Here is a 24,368-nt window from a genome sequence, read left to right as displayed (position 1 = left end):
GCTCTGGGTCTAGCTGGTTTGACGCACATCACTTGCCTGGTGCATGTGCTCAACTTGGTGGTGCAGAGCTTTCTGAAAAACTACCTACACATGTCAGAGCTGCTACTGAAAGTGCGAGCAGTGTGTGCGCACTTTCAGCGTTCTCCCCCTGCTACTGCTCGCCAGTCTGCGCTGCAGCGTCACTTCTGCCTTCCCTCTCACTGGCTGATATGCAATACCGACATACCAACAAGGTGGAACTCCACCTTGCATATGCTGGAGAGGATGTGGAAGTAGCAGCAGGCAATGGTGGAGTTTCAGCAGCAGCATGCTCGGCTTAGTCGCACTGCAGAACACCACTTCACCACCAATGACTGGGCCTCCAAGCGGGACGTGTGTTCCTTGTTGCGCTGCTTTGAATATTCCACCAATATTGCCAGTGCTGATGACGCCACTAGTGTTGAGCCACCCCCGTAGTGTTCGAGTCCGGTTCGGATCGTCGAACACCCGTGTGTTCGCCGAACTGTTCGTCGAACAGTTTGTCGAACACCTTCAAACACCGTTAAAACCAATGGCAGGCAAACAAAAACACATAGAAACACATAGAAAACACCTTCAAAGGTGTCCAAAAGCTGACAAACTGCTCAGAAGACATAACTAACACATGGAAAAGTGACAAGTACATATAGTCATGCGAAAAAAAAAGAGGTGGAGGAGTAAAAGGAGGGGGAGACACAGATATAGGCATGTCATGCCCTTCTAAAATCCAAAAAGTGAGAAGCCGACACGGCCAGTCCGTTCCTGCCCGTGCCACCTCCGTGTCGCCGGGTTTGTGCCAGAGCCGCGGTGTACCCTGACGACCAGCCCCCCTCTCCCAATACTGGTGCCTGTCCGCTGGTGGGTCGAGCGAGCCCCCCTGTGGTGGAGGCAGCTCTAAGCTTTTTAATTTAAATTGTCTCTCTAATTTGAATGAATACACTTTAAATCCTTTTACAAGGATCTATTGGAGGGCAAGTCTCATGCCAGCAGCCGCGTAATTCCAGCTCCAGTAGCGTCCACTAAAGCTGCTGCAGTTAAATAGCTTTTATAAGGATCGAGCTCGGCTGTCCACCGCAAGGCATCCTACCGTCAGTCCCAGCCCCTATGCCTTGGGGTGCCTCCTGATGCTCTTCACTGAGTTTCCCGTGGTCCCGAAGCATTTCCTTTGAAAAAATTAAGTGTCCAAACTACAGGTGGTGTAGCTTGCTTAACAGCCGAGATAATCCGCTGACTAGCAGACACTGCTACTAGGCACAAAGTATTTCCTGGGCTAGATGCAGTTAAAAATTTGTAATTAGATACTCTCGTTGGATGCTGAGAAAGCATTCCATAGAGTCTCCTGGCACGCCATATATTATTCTCTTACGGTAGGGGTCTAGGGGACCCTTTTATAGGCAAAATCACGGCCCTGTATCGCAATACGTCACCTAGGCTGAAGATAAATAGAACTGTAGCAGCCTGAGGGCTCGGTTGCTACAGAGGTATTGCACATCACCCAGAGGTGTGATATCTCACTCTCAGGTAAGGATGGAGTGAGGATCAGGACCCGACACCTGCATGCATTACACCACATTGCCGTGGGGCAGGGCGACCAATATGCCCCTGAGATGGGCACGACAGTCCCTGTCCCTGGCTGGAGTGGGGGGAGGGAACACTGAGGAAGGGGAACCCTGTAGTGCAGGAGCAGGGAGGAAGCAGTTCCTGGGTGCATTGAGAAGGGAGTATAAAAGATGGGCACCATCTTAGTTCAGTGCAGAGACGTCTGAGCAGAAGTGTCAGGGAGCAGGGGCTCTGCATGAGCTCTGCTCCGGAGGCGGGCCTAGTAACAGAGGCCCAGGACTGGAAGAGGGAGAAGGAAGGAAGAGGAGCGGAGAAGGCTCCAGGAACGAGAAACGAAGGGATCCCAGGGATGCGGACGGGCGAGTCGCCACCGCACGCCCGAATCCACCTGCGTGGAGGGGTCAGGCCAAAGGGGGAGACCGGTCCCCGAAACTAGTGGAGGCGGGAAATGACCCTCAGCTAGAAACCGGAGGCTGTGACATTTTATGTGGCGCAGCCCCTCGCTACACCCGCTAGGAAGGCACCACATAGGGTCAGGGAAACTGGCGCCAAGTTTACCAAGAGGAGGCCCGAGGCAGCCGGACAGAAGGGTTGGTAAGAAAGGCCAGACAAAGGACACACAAAGGGGTCCTGTGAAGGGCTCCAAAGTTATCTGGGAGTTGACTGAGCCCCTCACCTGGTGAGCACAGTACGACGTGGGCAGCCGTTACCTGCAGAAGTGGTCTGGATAATAAGAACTGTGAGTAAAGGCCCTGGACTGCATCACTGACTCCGTGTCATTACTGCTGCTGCCCTGCACCATCACCCCCATCCTCCGCATACACTGCCCTGAGGCTATACTCCTCCCGTGGGGAGTTATGCTACTCTCTGCTGCACCAACAACACCAGCCTCAGCGGTCTGCGCTGCAGCGGCGGTTCACTCTGACCGCAATCCACGGGTGGTGTAGTCGGACGTTTAAACATCAAAACCACATAAATAGTTCCGCCACTGGTTTGACTGCCCTGAGCCACGGAACCGGGTCGCCGCCACGGAGACTACAACCACCAGCATCCACCAAAATGGGTCCGGCTCCGGGTGTCCCAAGGCCCAGGGGGCGCGTCAGAACATTTTCATCACCTTTCATAATCATCAATGGGACAAGGCAGGGATGTCCTCTGTCCCCTCTCTTATGCATCCTAGTGACGGAGCACCTGCTCTCATCAATTAGCCATAACCCCAATATTAGGTGGATTGAGGTGGGAGGCACCGAGTACAAGTGCTCTCTATTTGCTGATGATGTCCTAGTATATATCACTCAATCACATATATCCATCCCTGCTGTTATGGCTGAAATAGATCACTATGTTACATGGTCAAATTTTAAAATCAATGCAGCGAAGTCTGAGGCCCTCGATGTCTCCCTCCCCAAATCCATACAGGATTCCATCCAGTCCAACTTTCCCTTTGCCTGGCCCTCACAGGGTATCAAATACTTAGGAATTCCTATTCATAGAGACCTCTCCCGTCTATGTTATCTTAATTTTGGGCCCTTTATTGAACAACTCCATACAGACCACGGTTGGCAAGTTAGAACTGTAAGATTCACTACGTGAACCAATGGTGTTTTGTGGAAAAGCTCATGTACACTGTGTTCCAAATTATTATGCAAAAAGTGTTTAGGAGTGATAAGGGAAGAATTTGATTGTTTGTCAGTTAAACTCATTGATGGTGATGTGTGTCAGGGCTCTTTATATCACTGTAAGCAATTGCAGACACCTGTGCTAATTAGTTTGGCAGGTGTGTCCAATGAAAGGCAAAACTATTAAGAAGGCTGTCCCACATTATTAAGCAGCCTACATTTTCTGCCAAAATGGGAAAGAAAAAGGATGTGTCGGCTGCTGAGAAGCAACAAATTGTGGAGTGTTTAGGTCAAGGCATGACTACAATCAACATTGTGCGATGATCAGGATGAAGTGTCTTGGCAATCAAGAAGTATGTACCTGATTCACAGTACACACGTGTGCGTGCTGATAAGGGAAAATTGAGGACTCTTTCCTACAGGCAATTACGTCAGGTTAAAAGAGCAGCGGCAAAAAAGCCTTGTCATAGCAGCAGACAAGTTTTTGAAGCTGCAGGTGTCTCCAACGTCCCCCGAACAACAAGATGCAGGGTCCTTCAGAGGTTTGCAGCTGTGCATACGCCATCCTGTCAACCTCCTCTATCCACTTCACACAAGCAGAAATGGCTCCAGTGGGCCAAACATTACATGAAGACTGATTTCAAAACTGTTTTGTTCACGGATGAGTGCCGTGCAACGCTCGATGGTCCAGATGGATGGAGTGGAGGATGGCTGGTTGATGGACACCCCACGCAAACACGGCTACAGCGCCAACAAGGAGGAGGTGGAGTAATGTTTTGGGCTGGAATCATGGGGAGAGAGATTGTCGGCCCCTTTAGGATCCCTGAAGGGGTAAAGATGAACTCCATAATGTATGTGGAGTTTCTCAAACAGCACTTCCTGCCATGGTTCAAGAAGAAGAACCGTGTATTCCACAGCAAGATCATTTTCATGCTTGATAATGCTCCGTCTCATGCTGCACATAACACATCTGCATCTCTGGCTGATATGGGCATAAAAGGGGACAAACTTATGGTGTGACCCCCATGCTCCCCTGACCTCTACCCCATTCAGAACCTCTGGAGCATCATCAAAAGGAGTGTCTATGATGGCGGGAGGCAGTTCACATCTAAGCAACAGTTCTGGGAGGGTATTCTGTCCTCATGCAAAACAATTGAAGCAGAAACCATCCAAAACCTGACAAATTCAATGGACGAGAGAGTTCAGAAGCTCCTTTCGAACAAGGGGTCCTATGTGCAAATGTAACATCACCTAGAATAAAGTTTTGAGTTGAAAACTGTTTGATTTCAGTTTCTAATAACCTGCTAATGCTCATAATTTCAAAAATGACCACTTTTTTGTTCTTTATTAAAATGAAAAGGTTGATCGAAGAGTGTGGGGGATCTAAGAGTGTGGCAACCCAGTAGTCAGGATTACTTCGAATTCTGACAATCTGAGGGTCATGTTGCAGGTAGTGCAGCAAGAAGGCACTTATGTGTCTTGCGCATCTCAGAGCCCCAAAATTATTTTCCGGGCTAGATGCAGCTAAAAATTATTATTAATTTTAAATCTGGTGGAGCTTAGTAAAGATGGCCTAATAAAATCAGTACTGCACACTGCTACAAAGCCCAAATTATTTTCCAGCCAAGATACAGATAAACATGATTAGTAATTTTAAATCTGGTGGAGCTTAGTATAGATGGCCTAATAAAATCAGTCCTGCACACTGCTACAAAGCCCAAATTATTTTCCAGCCAAGATACAGATAAACATGATTAGTAATTTTAATTCTGGTGGAGCTTAGTATAGATGGCCTAATAGAATCAGTACTGCACACTGCTACAAAGCCCAAATTATTTTCCAGCCAAGATACAGATAAACATGATTAGTAATTTTAAATCTGGTGGAGCTTAGTATAGATGGCCTAATAGAATCAGTACTGCACACTGCTACAAAGCCCAAATTATTTTCCAGCCAAGATACAGATAAACATGATTAGTAATTTGAAAGCTTAAAACGGTTGGTGAGGTGATTTTAACCAATCATCAAGCTTTTACTCTCCCCAGGATGACACAGGGGTAGAAAAGTCGTTCCAGATCCATGATTTGTTCATTTTTATGAACAAATCATGTCAGCACACCACCAGCAGCGCTGAACACACGTTCAGGCAGAACGCTGGCTGCAGGGCATGACAAGATCTCCAAGGCGTAAGTGGCTAGCTCCGGCCATTTATCCAGATTGGAAGCCCAAAAAGAGCAAGGGTCCAGTGACACAGTCATGGCTTCAATGTTTACTTGGAGATACTCCTGTACCATCGTCTCTAGGCGTTGACTATGCGTCAGACTTCTTGCCTCCTGTGGCCTTGCAAAGGATGGGCTAAAAAACTGGTGAAATGATTCCGCAAAATTGATGTTACCAGCAGATACTGTGTTTCTGTTATGGTTTGAGTGCTGAACACTCGACGGTCCCACGGTTGGCAAGTTGGAACTGTGAGATTCACTACGTGCACCACTGGTGTTTTGTGGAAAAGCACATGTAAGATTCTGCAACAGTCTCTGCTGATACTCCTGTATGCGTGCATCCCTTTCTATGGCAGGAATAATTTCTGCAAATTTACTTTTGTACTGGGGATCTAATAGTGTGGCAACCCAGAAGTCAGGATTATTTCTAATTCTCACAATTCGAGGGTCATGTTGCAGGTAGTGCAGCAAGAAGGCACTCATGTGTCTTGCGCATCCAGGAGCACCAAGTCCCTGTTGTGTTGGTGGCGAGGTAACAATCATGCTTCCTTCCTCTGTCCTCTCCCCCCAACCTCGCACAACAGAAATGTTATCAAGGTCTCCCTCATCTGATGAGTCTTCCATCAGTTCGTCCTCCACTTCTTCCTGGGCTCCTGCACCTTCCTCACTAGTTTGGCTGCTACCATGCGCCCTGGGAAAACCATCTCCCCCACCCTCACATGCCTGCCGCCTTGGTGCTGCCGACCATCTGGACCTTGCAGATGTTAGCCTTTCCGCATACAACTCCTCCTCCTCTACTTCCTCCACCTCCTCTTGTGCCACCACATGACTCCGAATTCTGTTTAACATGTGCTCCAGCATGTAAATCACCGGAATAGTCATGCTGATAATGGCATCGTCAGCACTAAACATCTTCGTCGCCATTTCAAACCTGTGCAGAAGGGTGCATAGGTCCCTGATCTGAGACCACTCCTCCAGCGTGATTTGCCCCACCTCTGGATCTCGTTGGCCCAGGCTATACATCAGAACGGATTGCACCAGGGCTTATCGGTGCTCCCACAGTCGCTGCAGCATGTGCAGGGTTGAATTCCACCGGGTAGGCCCATTGCATTTTAGCCGGTGAAGTGGCAGGCCCAACGACTTCTGTAGAGATGCAAGTCGCTGTGCTGCGGGATGCGAACGGCGGAAGTGAGCACACAGCGACTGTGCCCTCTGCAGAAGGCCATCTAGTCCGGGATAGTGGGCTAAAAATTACTGGACAACCAGGTTCAACACTTGAGCCATACAAGGCACGTGTGTGACATTGCCCCGGCGAAGGGCCGCACCCAGGTTTGCAGCATTGTCGCACACGGCCTTCTATGGTTTCAGGTCCAGTGGAGACAACCATTCATGAAATTGGTTCTCCAGAGCTGACCACAACTCCTCAGCTGTGTGACTCACATTTCCCAGACATTTCAAAGTAAAAACCGCCTGATGACGTTGAGCCCTACTGCCAGCATAGTAAGGAGGTGTGCAGGATACCTTCTGCGCAGTTAGAAAGCTTGTGGCATGACCAGACAGGCTTTGGGTGCAGGTGGAAGACCGAGAGGAGGTTGAGGAGGCAGAAGCAGTGGAGGAACTTTGAGATAAAGAGGATTGACGCACAACTCGTGGGGACGGCAAGACTTGGACAGCAGCCCCTTGTCCTGCTGTCACCATAGTTACCCAGTGCCCAGTCAGCGACATGTAACGCCCCTGTCCATGCCTACTCGTCCAAATGTCTGTGGTGAAATGCACCCTGTCACACACAGAGTTTCCCAAAGAAGCGGTGATGTTGTGTGCGACATGCTGGTGGAGCGCAGGCACACCTTTCTTTGAGAAGTAGTGCCGACTGGGCATCTGGTACTGGGGCACTGCGACGGACATAAGGTCTCGAAAATCCTCTGTGTCCACCAGGCGGAAAGGCTGCATTTCTGTAGCCAAGAGCTTGCATATGGTGAAATTCAACCTCTTAGCTTTCTCATGGCTAGGAGGAAATGGTCTTTTACTTGTCCACATCTGAGGGACCGAGGGCTGGCTGTTGTGCTTAGACGGGGTTGAGTAGGGTGTCGGTCTGTGAGGAAGATGCAGGCAGACATGTTAGGTTGCCTTGATCCAAAGGTGGTGCTATCGATGTCGGACAGCGCTCAACACCAATTGGTGTTACCACCTCCAAAGAAAATGATGGCCTGCCAATCACGCTGGCTGTTGCGGGTAAAGAGGTGGCAGGTCTGCGTCCCAAAACAGGTGTGACTGCTGTCCCCTCAGTCACAGAGGATGAAGAGGCCGCGGATGCACAAGATGTGGCAGACGGTGGTTGGCCCGGCCGGCTAGGCCGCATTGTAGCACAGTGAGCTTCCCACTGCAACTTATGCTTCATGTCTATGTGCCGGTTCATGCATGAAGTACTCAAACTATGTATTTTTTGGCCTCTACTTAGCTTTTACTGACAAATGTTACAGATAACACGAGCTGGGTCATCTTTATCGATTTGAAAAAATGCCCAGGCTATGAAAGGCTTAGCACCCATGCGACCTGAAGAGCCACCACGACTTGTGGTGAGAGGCAGAGTTGTGTTTGAGGATGCAGTTGTTGACGGGCTTCCAGTACTACGTCTCTGTCCAGGAAGGCGCAACCTGACCTCGTCGTCACTAGCATTCTCCTCCACTTCCTCAGCTGACCTCATCTCTTGGCTGACTGTGGGTTGACAGTAAGTGGGATCTCCAACCTCATCATCATCACCCTGTGTGTTATCACACCCATCGTCCTCAGAGCCAACCTGTTCCTGCCCTGACAAAAAACTAAAATTGTCGCTCCAATCAGGTATTTGAGTCTCATCATCGTCTTCCTCATTGTCTCCACCAACAGGAGTTACAGTTTGGGAATGAGGGTCTACATTATGGTCAGAACCTTCTGCGTCTGGTCCTGGATCCGACTCATAAAGATTCTGGGCATCAGTGCAGATCATTTCCTCGTCTGGATTCACAGAAGCGCTGGAGCCGACCTCTGATTCCCAGGCTATAGTATGAGTAAACAGCTCTGCAGACTCAACCATCTGTTCTACCTCATACTCAGACGGGCAGCTGGAGATTTGGAAGCTGTGAGGAAGCAAGTGCGATTGGGGTGACACCTTTGAGGACTGGAGTATTTGTGATGTTGAAGTTGATGTGGAGGAGAGCCCACTTAAAGGAGCACTTGATATCCGTTGAAGCACCTGCAGTTTTTGTGCCTCATCTGGAATTTGTAGCGATTGGCGTGGCCGTAAGAAAGGGATCTTATCACATTGTCCGCTAAAAGAAGTAGACATTTTAGTTTGGCTGGAAGATGGTCTTTCTTCTGCAGATGTTACTGTTGCTTTAACACCTACCCCACGGACACAACCTTTTTTCCCCTTCCCAACACGCCTATTCCCCTTTCCACCAGCAGCAGGCCTTTCTCCACTCATTTTGGTGGTTAACTAATTCACAACTCTGGAGTTGTTTACACAAAAAAACAATGGATGGGAACCGAGCAGAGCTGAGTGGCCAAACTGTGGTATTAGGCCAAAACTATTGGCTGGGTTAGATGCAGAAAAAAATTATATTCAATTTGCAACCTGATGGAGGTCAGTATAGACAGACTAATAGAATGATGCTATGCCCAAAAGGTTTTACTTCACTAGGTGCAGTAAAAAAATTGGTATTCTATACACAGGTGGTGTTGCTTGCAACACAGATAGGCTACTCCACTGACTAACACACTCTGCAATAGGCCAAAAAGGATTTGCTTTGCTAGATTTAGCCAAATGCTGTGAAAAAAACTTGCACAGCACTGGCACAGACCTGCCTGGCAAAAACTGATAGGAACGATGTAACTTAGTCCTGAAAAGGACTGCAATTACAATTAGTCTTTACTCCCAACCTATCTATTTAAGAGCACAGACCTGCCTGATAAAAGTCATAGGAAATGCTGTAACCTAGTCCTTAAAAGGACTGCAATCACAACTATTCCCTACTCCCAAGCTATCTGTAGATTTGTGCGAAAATTGGCTTGAAATTAACAAGGTATAGCGCACACAGCAACAGCGGTGCCGTCTAACACGCAGCTGCTGCAGTGAGAAAATGGTGGCGACGGGGAAAATGGCTGGGTCTTATAGGGCAAGGACATGTGACATACACTGCCAATGACACATGCCCTTGCTTGTGTGAAAAAAAGCACTTCGCTCCGTGTGTGCGCTGCTGATAGGCTGACAGATTGCACCTCCCCACTGTAAATGCGGGAAAGAGAAAAAAAAAATGGAGATCTTCATTGTTCCTGCAGAGATCCATCCCCTGCCCCTCCCCCCACCCCGCTGTACACTCAAACTGCGTATTAACATTAATTTTCATCATTACTGAGAAAAAATCCAGTTATGATTTTGGTGCACGAACAGTTATCGAACATAACCTCGAACAGCCGAATTTTTCTCAAATTGCTCGTGTTTGCCGAACGGCTCGAACACCGCCCAAAACAGCTCGAATTTGAGATTGGCGAACAGTTCGAGACGAACAACGCTCATCTCTAGACGCCACCATCAGTGTTACTATACTGCTTATATCTGCTGGAAAAAACTATTCAGGCCATGATCGATGAGGTGGGGGCACAGGAGAAAGAGGAGCAGAGAAAATTCACACCGTTATCAGGTCTGTCGTCCACCTAGGGCTCAGGAGGTGGGTTACTGTCTCAACATTGGCCAGGTATTCAACTGTACAGGAAGGGGGGATGATGAGGAGGCAGAGGACCAACAGTTTTCACAGCAGGGTGGCACTCAGATGAGCTCACGAGCATTACTGGAGTGTGGCTTGGGGATACAGATTATCCAGACAATATACCTTCCCCCAAAGACAGCTTGTTGTTGCCTCTGGGCAGTCTGGCACACATGAGCCAATACATGCTGCAGTGCCTGCGGAATGACCGACAAGCTGCCTGTATTGTTGCTAGTGCAAATTACTGGGTGGCCACCCTGATGGATCCCTGCTACAAGGACAACGTACCATCATTACTTATGTCACTGGAAAGGGATCACAAAATGAGTGTATACAAGCACAATCTGGTAGAAAAACTATTAATGGGTTTCCCACTTGACAGTAGGGGCTCAGTGGAACAACAAGGCAGAGGCGGAGGAGGAAGTCTCCAACACAGCTGGGGCACCGCCAGCACCTCGTAAGGCTGGGTTAGCATGGCCAAAATGTGGAAAAACTTTATGAGCATGCCACAACATCCAACACCAGCATCTGATATGGTGGAAGACTACCTGTTCACACGTCTACACATACTAACAGATGAGTCTGCCCTATTTAACTTCTGGGTCTCCAAATTGGACACATGGCCTGATCTTTCCCTTTATTCTTTGGAGGTGCTGGTCTGCCCTGATGCAAGAGTGCTGTCATAACTTGTGTTTAGCATAGCAGGGAGTGTGATCACTGTGATCAGGGAGTGTGATCACAGACAGGTGCATGAACCTGTCCACAGCCAATGTGGGTAACCTAATATTCCTTAAAATGAACCAGGTGTGGATCCCACACAACTTGTCCATACCTTTGGATGACTAGACAACTATAACAGCCGCACCCAGCCAGTCTTCAACTCTATTTGCCATTTCTTTCATTTGTAGGCCTCCTCCCCAAATTAAAAAACAAAAAAACTGTGTTGGCTACCACCTCCTCTTCCATCTATACCGCCCGACCACCTCCTCCACCTCCTCCTCCACTTGAACCTGTTACTTCTGGTTCAAGATTCTTAGTTTTTTCTTATACTATGCTTAGCATAGGGACAGGACGCAGATGTACTAAGGGATAGTATTAGGTTTTGCATTTGCGCAGTTTTACAAACGCTATGTGTATTCTGCAACCGTGTCTGTGATAGTACCATGCGTAGCCGCTGTGTGTATACTGGAACCCATATCTGTGGGAGTATTTTGCCTTTAAGCAGATGTGTGTATTCTGGAACCCATATCTGTGGGAGTACTTTGCAAAAAGCCGCTGTGTGTCTACTCTGCAACCCTGCCTGTAGGGTGACTGTGGCCCATTGTCTGGGTGTGAAATTTGAAAGCTGCTTCTGAGAGGGTACTCTGGCCCCATGGTCTGTGGGTGAAATTTGAAAGCTGCTTCTGAGGGGGTACTCTACCCTATGGTCTGTGGGTGAAATTTGAAAGCTGCTTCTGAGAGGGTACTCTGGCCCCATGGTCTGTGGGTGAAATTTGAAAGCTGCTTCTGAGGGAGTACTCTACCCCATGGTCTGTGGGTGAAATTCGAAAGCTGCTTCTGAGGGAGTACTCTGCCCCATGGTCTGGTGGGGAAATTTGTTAGCTGCTAATGTAGGGGTACTCTGCCCCAAGCTCTGTGGGTGCAATTCTTAACTGGATTGCCGGTAGCAAGCCACGCTGCAGACCGCCAGCTCAACCCAATATCATACTCATCGGCGGCACTTGTATCATATGCTAATGGAGCAAACATTTTTGAGCTGTAGGGGTACTCTGCCCCATTGTATGAGTGTGAAATTTTTAATCAGCTTTCATAGGGAAAGGTGAAAACATGCTCTGTGGGTGAAATTTATTATCAGCTTTTGTGGGGGAAATGTATAAAGATGCTATGTGGGTGAAATTTTTAATAAGATTCTGTGGGGGTACTCTGGACCATGCTCTGTGGGTGAAATTTGTAAGCTGTTAATGTAGGGGTACTCTGCCACATGCTTTATAGGTGAAATTTTTAACTGGACTGGAAGTAGCAAGCCTCAGTCTCTGTGAGGGCACTGTTAAAATTTTTATGTTATTCATTTACTTCCTATTTTACTATGATTGTTATGGTGAAAGAACCCCTTTAAGTCATTTTCCTGTCCACATTTGTTTGTAGTGCAATTGTCCTGCTCCTAGCCCCATTTAGTTTCCTTTTGCAGCCCCTATCAATGACTATGACCATTTTACACCCTTTTTAAAGCACAGACGTTCTGGTCCCCATTGACTTGTATTAGGTTCGGGTCTAGGGTCAAGTCCAAGGTCAAGTTCAGACCCGAACCAAACGTTTTACTGTATGTTCGCCAAAACCAGTGGAACCCAAACATCCACGGGTTCGCTCTTCCGTAGTCCTGGCCCCTTTCCTGTAATAATGTCACTCACTCTGGCCATTTCAAGTAACAATGTCCTCTGTCCTGGCTGCCATCCTGTAATAATGTCCCCCATCCTGTAATTAAGTTCCCCCTGTTCAAGCCCCCATTCAGTAATAATGTTCTTTGTTCTGACCCCTTCCAGTAATAATGTCTCATGGCCTGTAATAACGTCCCTCATCCTGGCCTTCATCTTATATTAATATCCCCCTTCCTGGACTCCACCCAGTAAAATGTCCCCCGTCCTTGTACTCCTCTCTTAATAATGTCCCCCATCCTATAATTATGTCCCCCATCTTGGCCTCCATAATATAATAACATTCCCCTTCCTAACTTCATTCTTATAATAATGTCTTCCATCCTGGCCCCCTTCCAGTAACAAAGTCCCCTTTTTGTAATAATGTACCACGTCCTGTAATAATGTATACAGCCTATAATAATGTTCCCCACCATGTAATAATGTCACACATCCTGGCCTCCATCCTGTAATAATGATCCACATCCCGGCCTTCATCCTTGAATAAAGTCCCCCATCCTGACCTCCATCATATAATAGTGTCCCGCATTCTAGCCTCAATCCTATAATAATTTCTCCTGTCCTTGGCCTCCCTCCTATAATAATGTACTCCATCCTCTTCTCCAACACATTTAAAAATAAAATATACGATTACTCTCACTTGTCCTCTCTCTGATGATGAGCAGCATCCTCTTCATCCTCCATCCTCCTGGGGCAGACAGTGCATGTCTTACACATACGCCACCTAAGCTCAGATAGGGACAAGACCGGTTACATGAATTCATTGGAATCCTGGGTGAACCATTACTCAGGACGACCATAGGCTGCAGCTTCTCTTAGGCACAGGATAGATTCAATTGCTGACCAGACACATTTGACAAGAGTCCTCAGAAACGGTAGAACAGTAACATTTAATGAGGCATGGCCAGTGCAATTTAAGTGTCTCTTTGAGCAACAGGCTCCACTAACAACAGTACAATCTTCTTCACAGCATAGTACACAGTCTATCCAGCAGCACAGTACAGTACAGTTTTAATGCATACACAACCACAGGCTTTTCCTTCACAAGGACTCAATAGTACACAGCATTCTTTATCCTGCATGGAGATGGAGGGGGGGGATTTGATAAGGAAAGTAATCCCTATGACAGCATTCCTTCCAGTCCTTATCTTTCTGCCCGATAATACTCCACACTGTTAGCTCAGGGAGTCTATCTGACCTGCGTTTAGCTTCCCTCCTGACCTGAATTCTGTTCCCTTGCCTTCTGTGAGATACAGATCACACACCACCTTTCTCTTCGGCTCTAGCCAGACAGTAAATAACTTCCCCACAATCCCCCTGGGGCTCTGTTAAAACACTCCCTGTCTCTTGTGACTGTGTTAAACCCTGTACTTGCTGGATGCTTCTGGAGCACAACACTGCCTGTCTCCTGTGCTTGTGTTACTTCCAATAGTTGCTGGATGCTTTTGAAGCAACAGCACTACTTCTGCATATCACACACGGCAGTTATATTGCAGACCACCCACAATGGGCATGCCGATGTTAGTTAGCGGCCTGTAAAGTGATTGCAATGCAAGGAGCCTGGGGTTCTTTGCACCCCAATACATTACCGGAGATGCACATTTAGCTCAATACAGTACTGGCATTGTTGGGCCCCCTGACTTCACAGGCCCAGTCTCAGTAACACCTTATGTCACTGCCATTGTTATGCCCCTGGGCATAGGTTGAAGACCCAGCGAACTACTGAACAACAAAGTGACAAGTGCATAGACCGATTAATATGAGAACTAGCCCAACAGGCTCCATGCACCATGACATATGTTTCGCTTGTGCTTCTTCCATGAATAATGTAGAGTCGCAACCATCATTATGGTGGCTGCCATGTTTATAGGCAAGGTTCAATACCATTATTAACATCATAATCACTATCCAGTGCCACATACTAGAAACTAGTAGTTGGTTATCTTTGTTGGGGAGATGTGGTCTGGGGGAATGAATTAAGGCTCACACTCATCTGCATTTATAAAATGCAGAGGTCCGATGTTGTTCCTGAAAAGTCGGATGAGTGTCATGCGAGTGTAACGCGATTTTTATCAAAAAGCATCAGTATGACCTCTGTATGACATGAGTATGCAAAGCGGTTTTAATATTAGTTTTTGCATTCAGTAATTCTCTGTGTCATTTAGATAGATAGATAGATAGATAGATAGATAGATAGATAGATAGAAAAATGTGAGTGAGATATATAATCAGTGCTTGCGTGTGTAGCTTACTGTATATGTTTTTAAATAATAAATAAATTAAAGAAAAAAATGGCATGACCTCCCCCATATTTTTGTTAAGCAGTTGAGGGAAAGCAGACAGCTGGGGGCTGATGTTTATAGTCTGAAGGGAATAAGAAGGGGGTAATAAATATAGATCTTGCTCACAGCTATCTACTTAGCTTTTACTGGTTATTAAAAATGGTGGAGCGCCCAAAAAAATGATGTGGGGACCCCCCTATATTTAAAAACCAGCAAAAGCTTGGCAGACAGCTACGGGCTGATATTAATAGCCTAGGAAGGGGCCATGGATAATGGCCCCCTCCCAGACTAAGAACATCAGCCCTCAGCCACCACAGAAATGGTGCATCCATTAGATGCGCCAATTCAGGCACCTAGCCTCAGCTCTTCCCATTCGTCCTGGTGTGGTGGCAAGTGGTAATAGTATTGGAGTTGATATCAGCTTTGCAATGTCAGCTGACATCAAGCCCAGGGGTTAGTAATGGAGAGGTGTCTATAAGACACTCCCAGTACTAATCCTTTAGTCAAATTTAATAAACACACAGAGTAAAGTCCTTTTATTTGGAAAATAAAGTGCTGACATCAGCTGACATTACAAAGCTGACATGAACTCCAACCCTATTACCCCACTTGCCACCACACCAGGGAAAGAAGAAGAGCTGAGGCTAAACGCAAGAATTGGGGAGACCCCACGTCATTTTTTGGGGGACTCCACCCTTATTAATAACCAGTAAAGTCTAAGCAGACAGCTGTGAGCCTGGGAAGATACATATTTATTACTCCCTTCCCAGACTATAAACATCAGCCCCCAGCTGTTGGCTTTCCCTCAGCTGGTTTAGAAGATTGTTGGGGATCCTAAGAATTTTTTGTTTTAATAATAATTAATTCTACATTTTAACCATGTAAAAAAAAACGTTGGATATATACGCACTTACAGTAAGTCTTCTCTGCTTTAGGCCTACTTATGTATTTGAAGTCCCACTTTGTGAAAATCTGTGATCATACATTAAGTTTAAAATAATTATTTGTTGCTACAGTTTGCTTTAACAAAAATCACAATTACGTGTTTGTCAAATAAAACAACAAGGCGATTTTTAAATTTAAAAAGTAACATTTATTACGGGATTCAAAAAATATATATAAAATAGGCATATTGATATCATATGCAGAACCATCAATAATATCCCCTCAAAAAATTGCACATTATAATAAAAAGGTGGGGAACTCAAATCAGGGCCAGGACTGAGTGTTGAAAACGGTGGGGGAGCAGCAACAGGAGTTGAGACATAGGGGGTAAGTAATGGAAGTAGACTAAAGGGTAGGAAGACCCCATGGTCCGGAGTGTGAGGTAGGAAAGGGTTGTCTGCCCCAAATATGCCACCCTCTTGCTGTGTTTCAGGTGACTTCTGTGGCCCTGGTGGCATCTCAGAACAGAAATTCTCAGTCGAAGATGCTCCTTGGGCCTTGGTTTCTGGGTTTTGCCCCACATTCCAAACAGCAAAAGGTGATTGTGGCAGGAGACATGGTGGGGAGGGGGTTGTTGGTTGCCAATATTGTTAGACTGGAGGAGGTGGTGGTGGCTTCCGGGTGGCTGGCACTGGAGGAGGTGGTGATGGCTTCCGGGTGGCTGGCACTGGAGGAGGTGGTGGTGGCTTCTGGGTGGCTGGCACTGGAGTTGGTGGTGGCTTTCGAGTGGCTGGCACTGGAGGAGGTGGTGGTAGCTTTCGGGTGGCTGGCACTGGAGGAGGTGATGGTGGCTGGTGAGAGGCTCTCACAGGAGGTAGTGGCTGGTGGGAGGCTGCCACTGAAGGTGAAGGGTGATGTGCTAGTGGCTCGGCTGAGTGCCCTTCTTGGAGGTCCAATGGACGGTTTTTGTTCTCCTCCAAAAGCTGCCACCTTTCTAGATATTCAAAAACCGGCATTGGACAATTTGTAGGTGTGGCGGCACTCAGAACTATCTGGAGGGCAGCCCTGGTCCTCAGCCTCAAACTAAAAGGGACATGGTGGAAATAGCGGGCCAAACTGAGACAGAAATCCTTCTCTCCATCATCACTCACAGCAACTTCCACATTGTGTCTGCCAGTGATGGTGTGGGGGGCCCTCCGTCACCGGTATCATCGGTGGATTATGGGTGTATGGGGGGAGGTGTTGAGGGGCTTCAATGTGGTGGTGGCTGGCTCATCTTCTTCCTGTCCCCCAACTCTAGACTCCAGTTCAGAATCATACCTGGCCTCAAGCACCTCCGAGCTGGAGGTTGTTGCCTCTTTGCCCTAACCCGATCTGTAAGGTGAGGGATGACAGAGGAAAAAAAAATTAAGAATGCAAAGTCCTAATGAAAATATTACAAAAAACAATCTGAAAACGGTAGCCACTTACGGGCAAAGATCTATGACTGGAGGCAAAAATTGTAGACCATCATAATAGCGGTATGGCCTTTTTTAAAGGGCCACACCACCACCCTTGCCCCGGTGTTGTCTCTCACGGCAGAACTGGTCACGGCAACTCCTCCATCGTCTTGTCACAAAACTCACTGGAAAGAAAAGTGGAAGATAATACATGAATAAATTAATAAAGTTAAGGATGCTGTATGCAATAACATGTATAGTGTGGGATCTAAGATCAGTGCTAGTATTTTGTTTATTTTTTTTTATGTGTTTGATATTGTTTATATTGTGTAGCTAAATTGTTTACTTTGGTGCCTTAGTTTTGGTGTTTAAAAATGTACACATAATGTTTTTTATATTCAATTATAATTTCTTTCACCTCGCCTACAAAATAACACATATATATTCTGACAATCATAATGTACTCCTTTCAAAATCTGGATAAAGTTGGCAGCAAATGTAGGTCCATGCTGCATACCGGCGACTCTGGTCCCCATAACCTTCATCCCTGCTGTCCCACAATTCTGGCCTTTGATGCACCAGAACCATTTCCACATTGATGCAGTGAGCCATATTGATTGTTTTCATGGAGGTGTTTTTTTTCATTTATAACATCCCTTGTGTCAAATGATGAGCTTCCTGGGTTGGCCTAATGCAATTTCCTGTATTTTTTGGTACTTAGGTGTGTTTTATATGGATGCAATACGGATGGCATATGCATGATCAGTGTCCTGTGCAATTTTTTTCTCGCACCTCTTGACTTACATTGCCGAGGCTCGTCTGATATAATCGGCCACCCGCAACATGCTGTGATTTTTTTTTCTCAGTCCGATCCGAGCTGAGAAAAAATTGCAGTCGAACACAGAATCATTGAATATCATTAGTCACAGTGCAATTTTTTTTATCAGATTGCACTCATCCGTTTTAAAAGCAGATGAGTATGAGCCCTTAATGTGGGAATCTACTGTAGTTTGGGCTCTGGATCTTTTTTAGGGTCTATTCTGGGGTATAAATTAGTTTTGGTTTGGGGTCTGATTTACATTTGGGTATGGTCTTATGGAATAGAAAAATTAGGAGTTTGGGGATCTGAATACGCTTTTAGGATTTGGTCTGAGTTCATAATTTATTTTAAGGTTTAGTCTTATTCATGAATTTTGGGTCTGATAAAAGTTTGAGTTTGAATTAGTTTGATGGTCTAATAGTTAAAGAGTAGCCGTCATTTTTTATTTCTTTGTAATATATCTTGATCTTTCATTCTCAAAATTCTCACTTCATTGGTAAAATTTGTATTCAGTGAAGACAGATTTTCCCTTTAGTGAGATAGGAAATGACTGTTACTGCTCATAAAGTTTTATGGAGAACTGTAAGGGTATGTGCACACATTAAGTATCTGTAGCAGACATTTCTGCACCAAACACATGTTTTTTTTGGCAGGAAAAATGCTTTGCAAAATATGCACATTTTTGCTTTTTTTTTTTATGCGTTTATTTCCCCATTCATTGGCATAGGAAAAACGCTGCAAAATGCTGAAAGAATTGACATGCTGAAGATTTGAAACTTCTTCAAATATGCAAGGAAAAAATAAGCAACATATGTTGAGATCCCAGAAATCTCATTCACTCTGCTGGTACAGTAAAATGCTGCATTTTTTTTGTGGCAAAAACATGCGGGGGAAAAACCAAAGCAAAAACACAGGTTTTTCATGGAAATTAAAATCAGCTTTTTATAGTACCAGCAAAAGCTGTGAGATTTCTGAAATCTCATGCACACGCTTTTTTTTTCTGGCTGAATTTGAGAACTGCAGCATGTCACTTTTTTCAGCATTTTTGCAGTGTTTTTTCACCCATAAAAAGTAATGAGTAGGTGCAAAAAAACACAGCAGACTCTTTTGTGCAATTTTTTCGCTGTTTTTTGCTTTATTTTTGGTGAATAAACTAACTTTATTAAACATATACTGTAGACAAAGCACACATGTAATCCACACCCAAAAATACTGCGAAAAGCGCCAAAAAATACCACAAAAATGCCTCAGCGTTTTGGCTACAGAAAAAAAAACCTGAGTGTGATTATAGCCTTTATGTCATCTCAGGAGAACTTGCAGCAGAATGTGTGTGTCTGCTCTCTCCTCCCCTTCCCCTCTCCATAGAATTGTAAAAGCACCAACTGTCATCTCTTATCTCAGTATTGGGAACATCTGTTCTCACTGAATACAGATTGAATCTTATTTTCATGGGTAAAATATGTACAAAGTTCAATATGTAGGAGGAGAAAGAAGAAAATTTCTGTGATAAAATATATCACAAAATTGATTATTTCCCTGTGATTTTGTGCCTGGTACTTCCAATAACCCTTAATATAACCAGGCAGCTGGTTCTATACTACGGCTCAGTACAATTCTAAGCCATTATATGAAGTTGTAATAACACCCATGTGCACAAGGCTTTACACTGATTTAGGGATACAGAGATCCGTCATTTCATAAACATATCACTTCTATTATGCAGAATTCCGTACACCAACATTTACAGCCTGTTTATGAGATAATGGCCTCATGGCTAGGTGAAAAATAAAGGGATGCTGTATTCAGGATTTTCTTTTCATACGGTTACTGTGATTCAGTGAGATAATGGAAATCTGACAACATGTATTTATAGTCTAAACTCAGATTATGGTTTCCCTTTGCTGTTGATGTCTAATCCATAAAATTCATTTCATTACGTTGTTTTGAATTATAATGATAAAAAAAAACCTTCTGCGTACTTTGCAGAACAGGAAAGTGCTACAGAAATTAGCGATCATTATGTCGATTACACTGGCAAGGGAGAGAAAAGAATTTCTGATTATTTTCTCACACGGAACGTTGGTTGATAAGTTTCCTTCCATTATAAATGAAGTGCCAAATCCATTGCACAATTTATCCAAGAACCTCCAAAACAATTGAGACCCCTGCAACACAGATGAGAATATAACCTTAAACAAATCTGCTAAATGATTTTTGGCAAAAGTCAATGGATATAAGCCAGAATACAGAGCTAGAAAAAAATCATTGACAACTTTACCTACCCCTATGTGATGTGGAGTGCGGGTATTTGGAACTCCATCGACAAATGTACTAAAATCTGAAAAAGAAGAACCAGTAGACCCTTTTTTATCACAACTTTACTTCTTTCCGGAGAGGTGCCACTGCTTAACATATTCGTCACCAAATGTTTACAGTTCTTGTAAAAGTGGTCATACACATTAGTTGGCTGTCAGTTGAAACATCGTTCAGCCTACAACCATCTCAGCTGACTTTCCCAAACACAGGGATCTCATTCGGCTGAGCGCTCAAGTGTTCTCTATGAGAAAGCTCCTGACTAACACATTGGCCGGTGGCTTATCTCAGGGAGAACAATGCAATTGGCAGTCACAATCTGACATGTGCGATCCACATCTCCCCAACAATCAGTCAGCTCTTGTTTCCCCATACACATTAGACCATTGGCCAAACCCGTGTGTTCAACCAACAAAAGTCTAATGTGTATGGGGGGCTTTAGCGGCAACAGTGAAAGGACATGCAGGTTGAAAGCCAACATCACAGTCCCCATGGTGGAAACAGAAGTGCCCCCAGTTGTCCCCAGGCTAATGCACTGGCTGTATCTGCTTCAGTCCAAGGACCACCTCTATGCAGCAATGGAATTAGTTAAAAAATCTAGAAGTAGCACATTTTAAACACTGCAGATACACTCTGGAAAATCTGCATTAAATCTGTGTATCAGATTGAAAAAATTGTCTAGTGGGTAGAGATGAGCGGTGTTCGACTCGAACTGTTCGTCAATCTCAAATTCGAGCTGTTTTGGGCGGTGTTCGAGCCGTTCGGCGAAAACGAACAATTTGAAAAAAATTCGGCTGTTCGAGGTTATGTTCGATAACTGTTCGTGCACCAAAATCATAACTGGATTTTTTCTCAGTAATGATGAAAATTAATGTTAATACGCAGTTTGAGTGTACAGCGGGGCAGGGGGAGGGGCAGGGGATGGATCTCTGCAGAAATAATGAAGATCTCCATTTTTTTTTCTCTTTCCCGCATTTACAGTGGGGAGGTGCAATCTGTCAGCCTATCAGCAGCGCACACACGGAGCGAACTGCTTTTTTTCACACAAGCAAGGGCATGTGTCATTGGCAGTGTATGTCACATGTCCTTGCCCTATAAGACCAAGCCATTTTCCCCGTCACCACCATTTTCTCACTGCTGCAGCTGCGTGTTAGACGGCACCGCTGTTGTTGTGTGCGCTATACTTTGAGTGTTAATTTCAAGCCATTTTTCGCACAAATCTACAGATAGCTGGGGAGTAGGGAATAGTTGTGATTGCAGTCCTTTTGAGGACTAGGTTACATCAGTTCCTACGGCTTTTATCAGGCTGGTCTGTGCTCTTAAATAGATAGGTTGGGAGTAAAGACTAATTGTAATTGCAGTCCTTTTGAGGGCTAGGTTACATTAGTTCCTATCACTTTTATCAGGCAGGTCTGTGCTCTTAAATAGATAGGTTGGGAGTAAAGACTAATTGTAATTGCAGTCCTATTGAAGGCTAGATTACATCAGTTCCTATCACATTTTGCCAGGCAGGTCTGTGCCAGTGCTGTGCAAGTTTTTTTCCCAGCATATGGCTAAATCTAGCTAAGCAAATCCTTTTTGGCCTCTTGCAGTGTGTGTTAGTCAGTGGAGTAGCCTATCTGTGTTGCAAGCTACACCACCTGTGTATAGAATACAATTTTTTTTACTGCACCTAGCCAAGTAAAAGCTTTTGGGCATAGCATCATTCTATTAGTCCATCTATACTAACCTCCACCAGGTTGCAAATTCAAAATAATTTTTATCTGCATCTAGCTCTGAAAAAATATTTGGGCTTGGGCTTGTAGCAGTGTGTGGGACTTGTTCTATTAGTCCATCTATACTAACTTCCACAAGGTTGCAAATTAAAAGTAATTTTTATCTGCATCTAGCTCTGAAAAAATATTTGGGCCTGGGCTTGTAGCAGTGTGTGGGACTTGTTCTATTAGTCCATCTATACTAACCTCCACCAGGTTGCAAATTCAAAATAATTTTTATCTGCATCTAGCTCTGAAAAAATATTTGGGCTTGGGCTTGTAGCAGTGTCTGGGACTTGTTCTATTAGTCCATCTATACTAACCTCCACCAGGTTGCAAATTCAAAATAATTTTTATCTGCATCTAGCTCTGAGAAAATATTTGGGCTTGGGCTTGTAGCAGTGTGTGGGACTTGTTCTATTAGTCCATCTATACTAACCTCCACCAGGTTGCAAATTCAAAATAATTTTTATCTGCATCTAGCTCTGAAAAAAATATTTGGGCTTGGGCTTGTAGCAGTGTGTGGGACTTGTTCTATTAGTCCATCTATACTAACCTCCACCAGGTTGCAAATTCAAAATAATTTTTATCTGCATCTAGCTCTGAAAAAATACTTGGGCTTGGGCTTGTAGCAGTGTGTGGGACTTGTTCTATTAGTCCATCTATACTAACCTCCACCAGGTTGCAAATTCAAAATAATTCTTATCTGCATCTACCTGTGAAAAAATATTTGGGCTTGGGCTTGTAGCAGTGTGTGGGACTTGTTCTATTAGGCAATCTATACTAACCTCCACCAGGTTGAAAATTCAAAATAATTTTTATCTGCATCTAGCTCTGAAAAATTATTTGGGCTTGGGCTTGTAGCAGTGTGTTGGACTTGTTCTATTAGTCCATCTATATTAACCTCCACCAGGTTGCAAATTCAAAATAATTTTTATCTGCATCTAGCTCTGAAAAAATATTTGGGCTTGGGCTTGTAGCAGTGTGTGGGACTTGTTCTATTAGTCCATCTATACTAACCTCCACCAGGTTGCAAATTCAAAATAATTTTTATCTGCATCTAGCTCTGAAAAAATATTTGGGCTTGGGCTTGTAGCAGTGTGTGATACTCATTGTATTAGGCCATCTATACCAAGCTCCACCAGCTTTTAAATTAATAATAATTTTTAGCTGCATCTTGCCTGTAAACTAATTTTGGGCATATTAGCAATGTGTGGTACTCATTCTATTAGGCCATCTATACTAAGCTCCAGCAGCTTTCAAATTACTAATAATTTTTAGCTGCATCTTGCCTGGAAAATAATTTTGGGCATAGTAGCAGTGTGTGGTACTCATTGTATTAGGCCATCTATACCAAGCTCCACCAGCTTTGAAATTAATAATAATTTTTAGCTGCATCTAGCCCGGAAAATCATTTTTCTTCCCAATAGTGGTAGCAATAGAAATATGGGGCGCGCTCCTGGCTAACAAAAATATACGCTGCATAACAAAAAAACACCAGCCTAGCGCACTGCATTAATAAGATGGCATCATCTTCTCTCCCAGTGCTAGGCCTACTACGCCGGCTAGCATTCCTGTGCCTAAAACACAATGTATGGGTCTGCGCTAGCCACGATGCTGAGGGGTCTAAAGCTGCTGTTAATGCTTTATCACAATTCAATTGGCAGATTTTCACAGAGCTCCTCCCCAACGCCCACCCATCGGGCAACAGTTGCCCACCCTCCCTATGGGATCTAGTGGCAAATAGTTGATGCCATTAATCAGAGCGTCAGTTGCCCCGTCGACGTGTCCAGCATACGGTAAGGCATGGGAAGAGTGGACACGACTAGTAGCAGGCAGACGGGTTGACCAATGTGAACAAGCCAGATTACAAGTCACCATAGAATTTCTCCACCAGCTAATGATGAGGGGCATATCAGGGGCGTCAGCGCAGCGGTGTCTGACCGAAGTAGCATTTCACTTCCAACTACTGAATTGGGGAGATGTGACAAAGAGATTCATCATCAGACAATCCATAAAAGGGTGGAAAAGGGGTCAGCCAAGTCAGGAGTGTAGACGTCCCATCCCGTGTCACTAAAACTGATTTCTCACATCATATCTCTAACACAATTAACATGACACTCACAATTTGAAGCAACACTTCTGTCTACTGCATTTGCGATCGCCTTCTTCGGGGCGCTATGCATAAGCGAATTAGTCCCTCAGTCCAAAATTACCACCAGTGGAGGCTTATTACACCAGGACGTAGTCATAGCCAATAATGCAATACGTCTACGCATACGCCA

The sequence above is a fragment of the Phyllobates terribilis genome, unplaced genomic scaffold (genome assembly GCF_046119375.1).
Source record: "Phyllobates terribilis strain yellow unplaced genomic scaffold, ASM4611937v1 Scaffold_4__5_contigs__length_816908805, whole genome shotgun sequence".
NCBI lineage: Eukaryota > Metazoa > Chordata > Amphibia > Anura > Dendrobatidae > Phyllobates > Phyllobates terribilis.
This window is presented reverse-complemented; position numbering follows the sequence as displayed.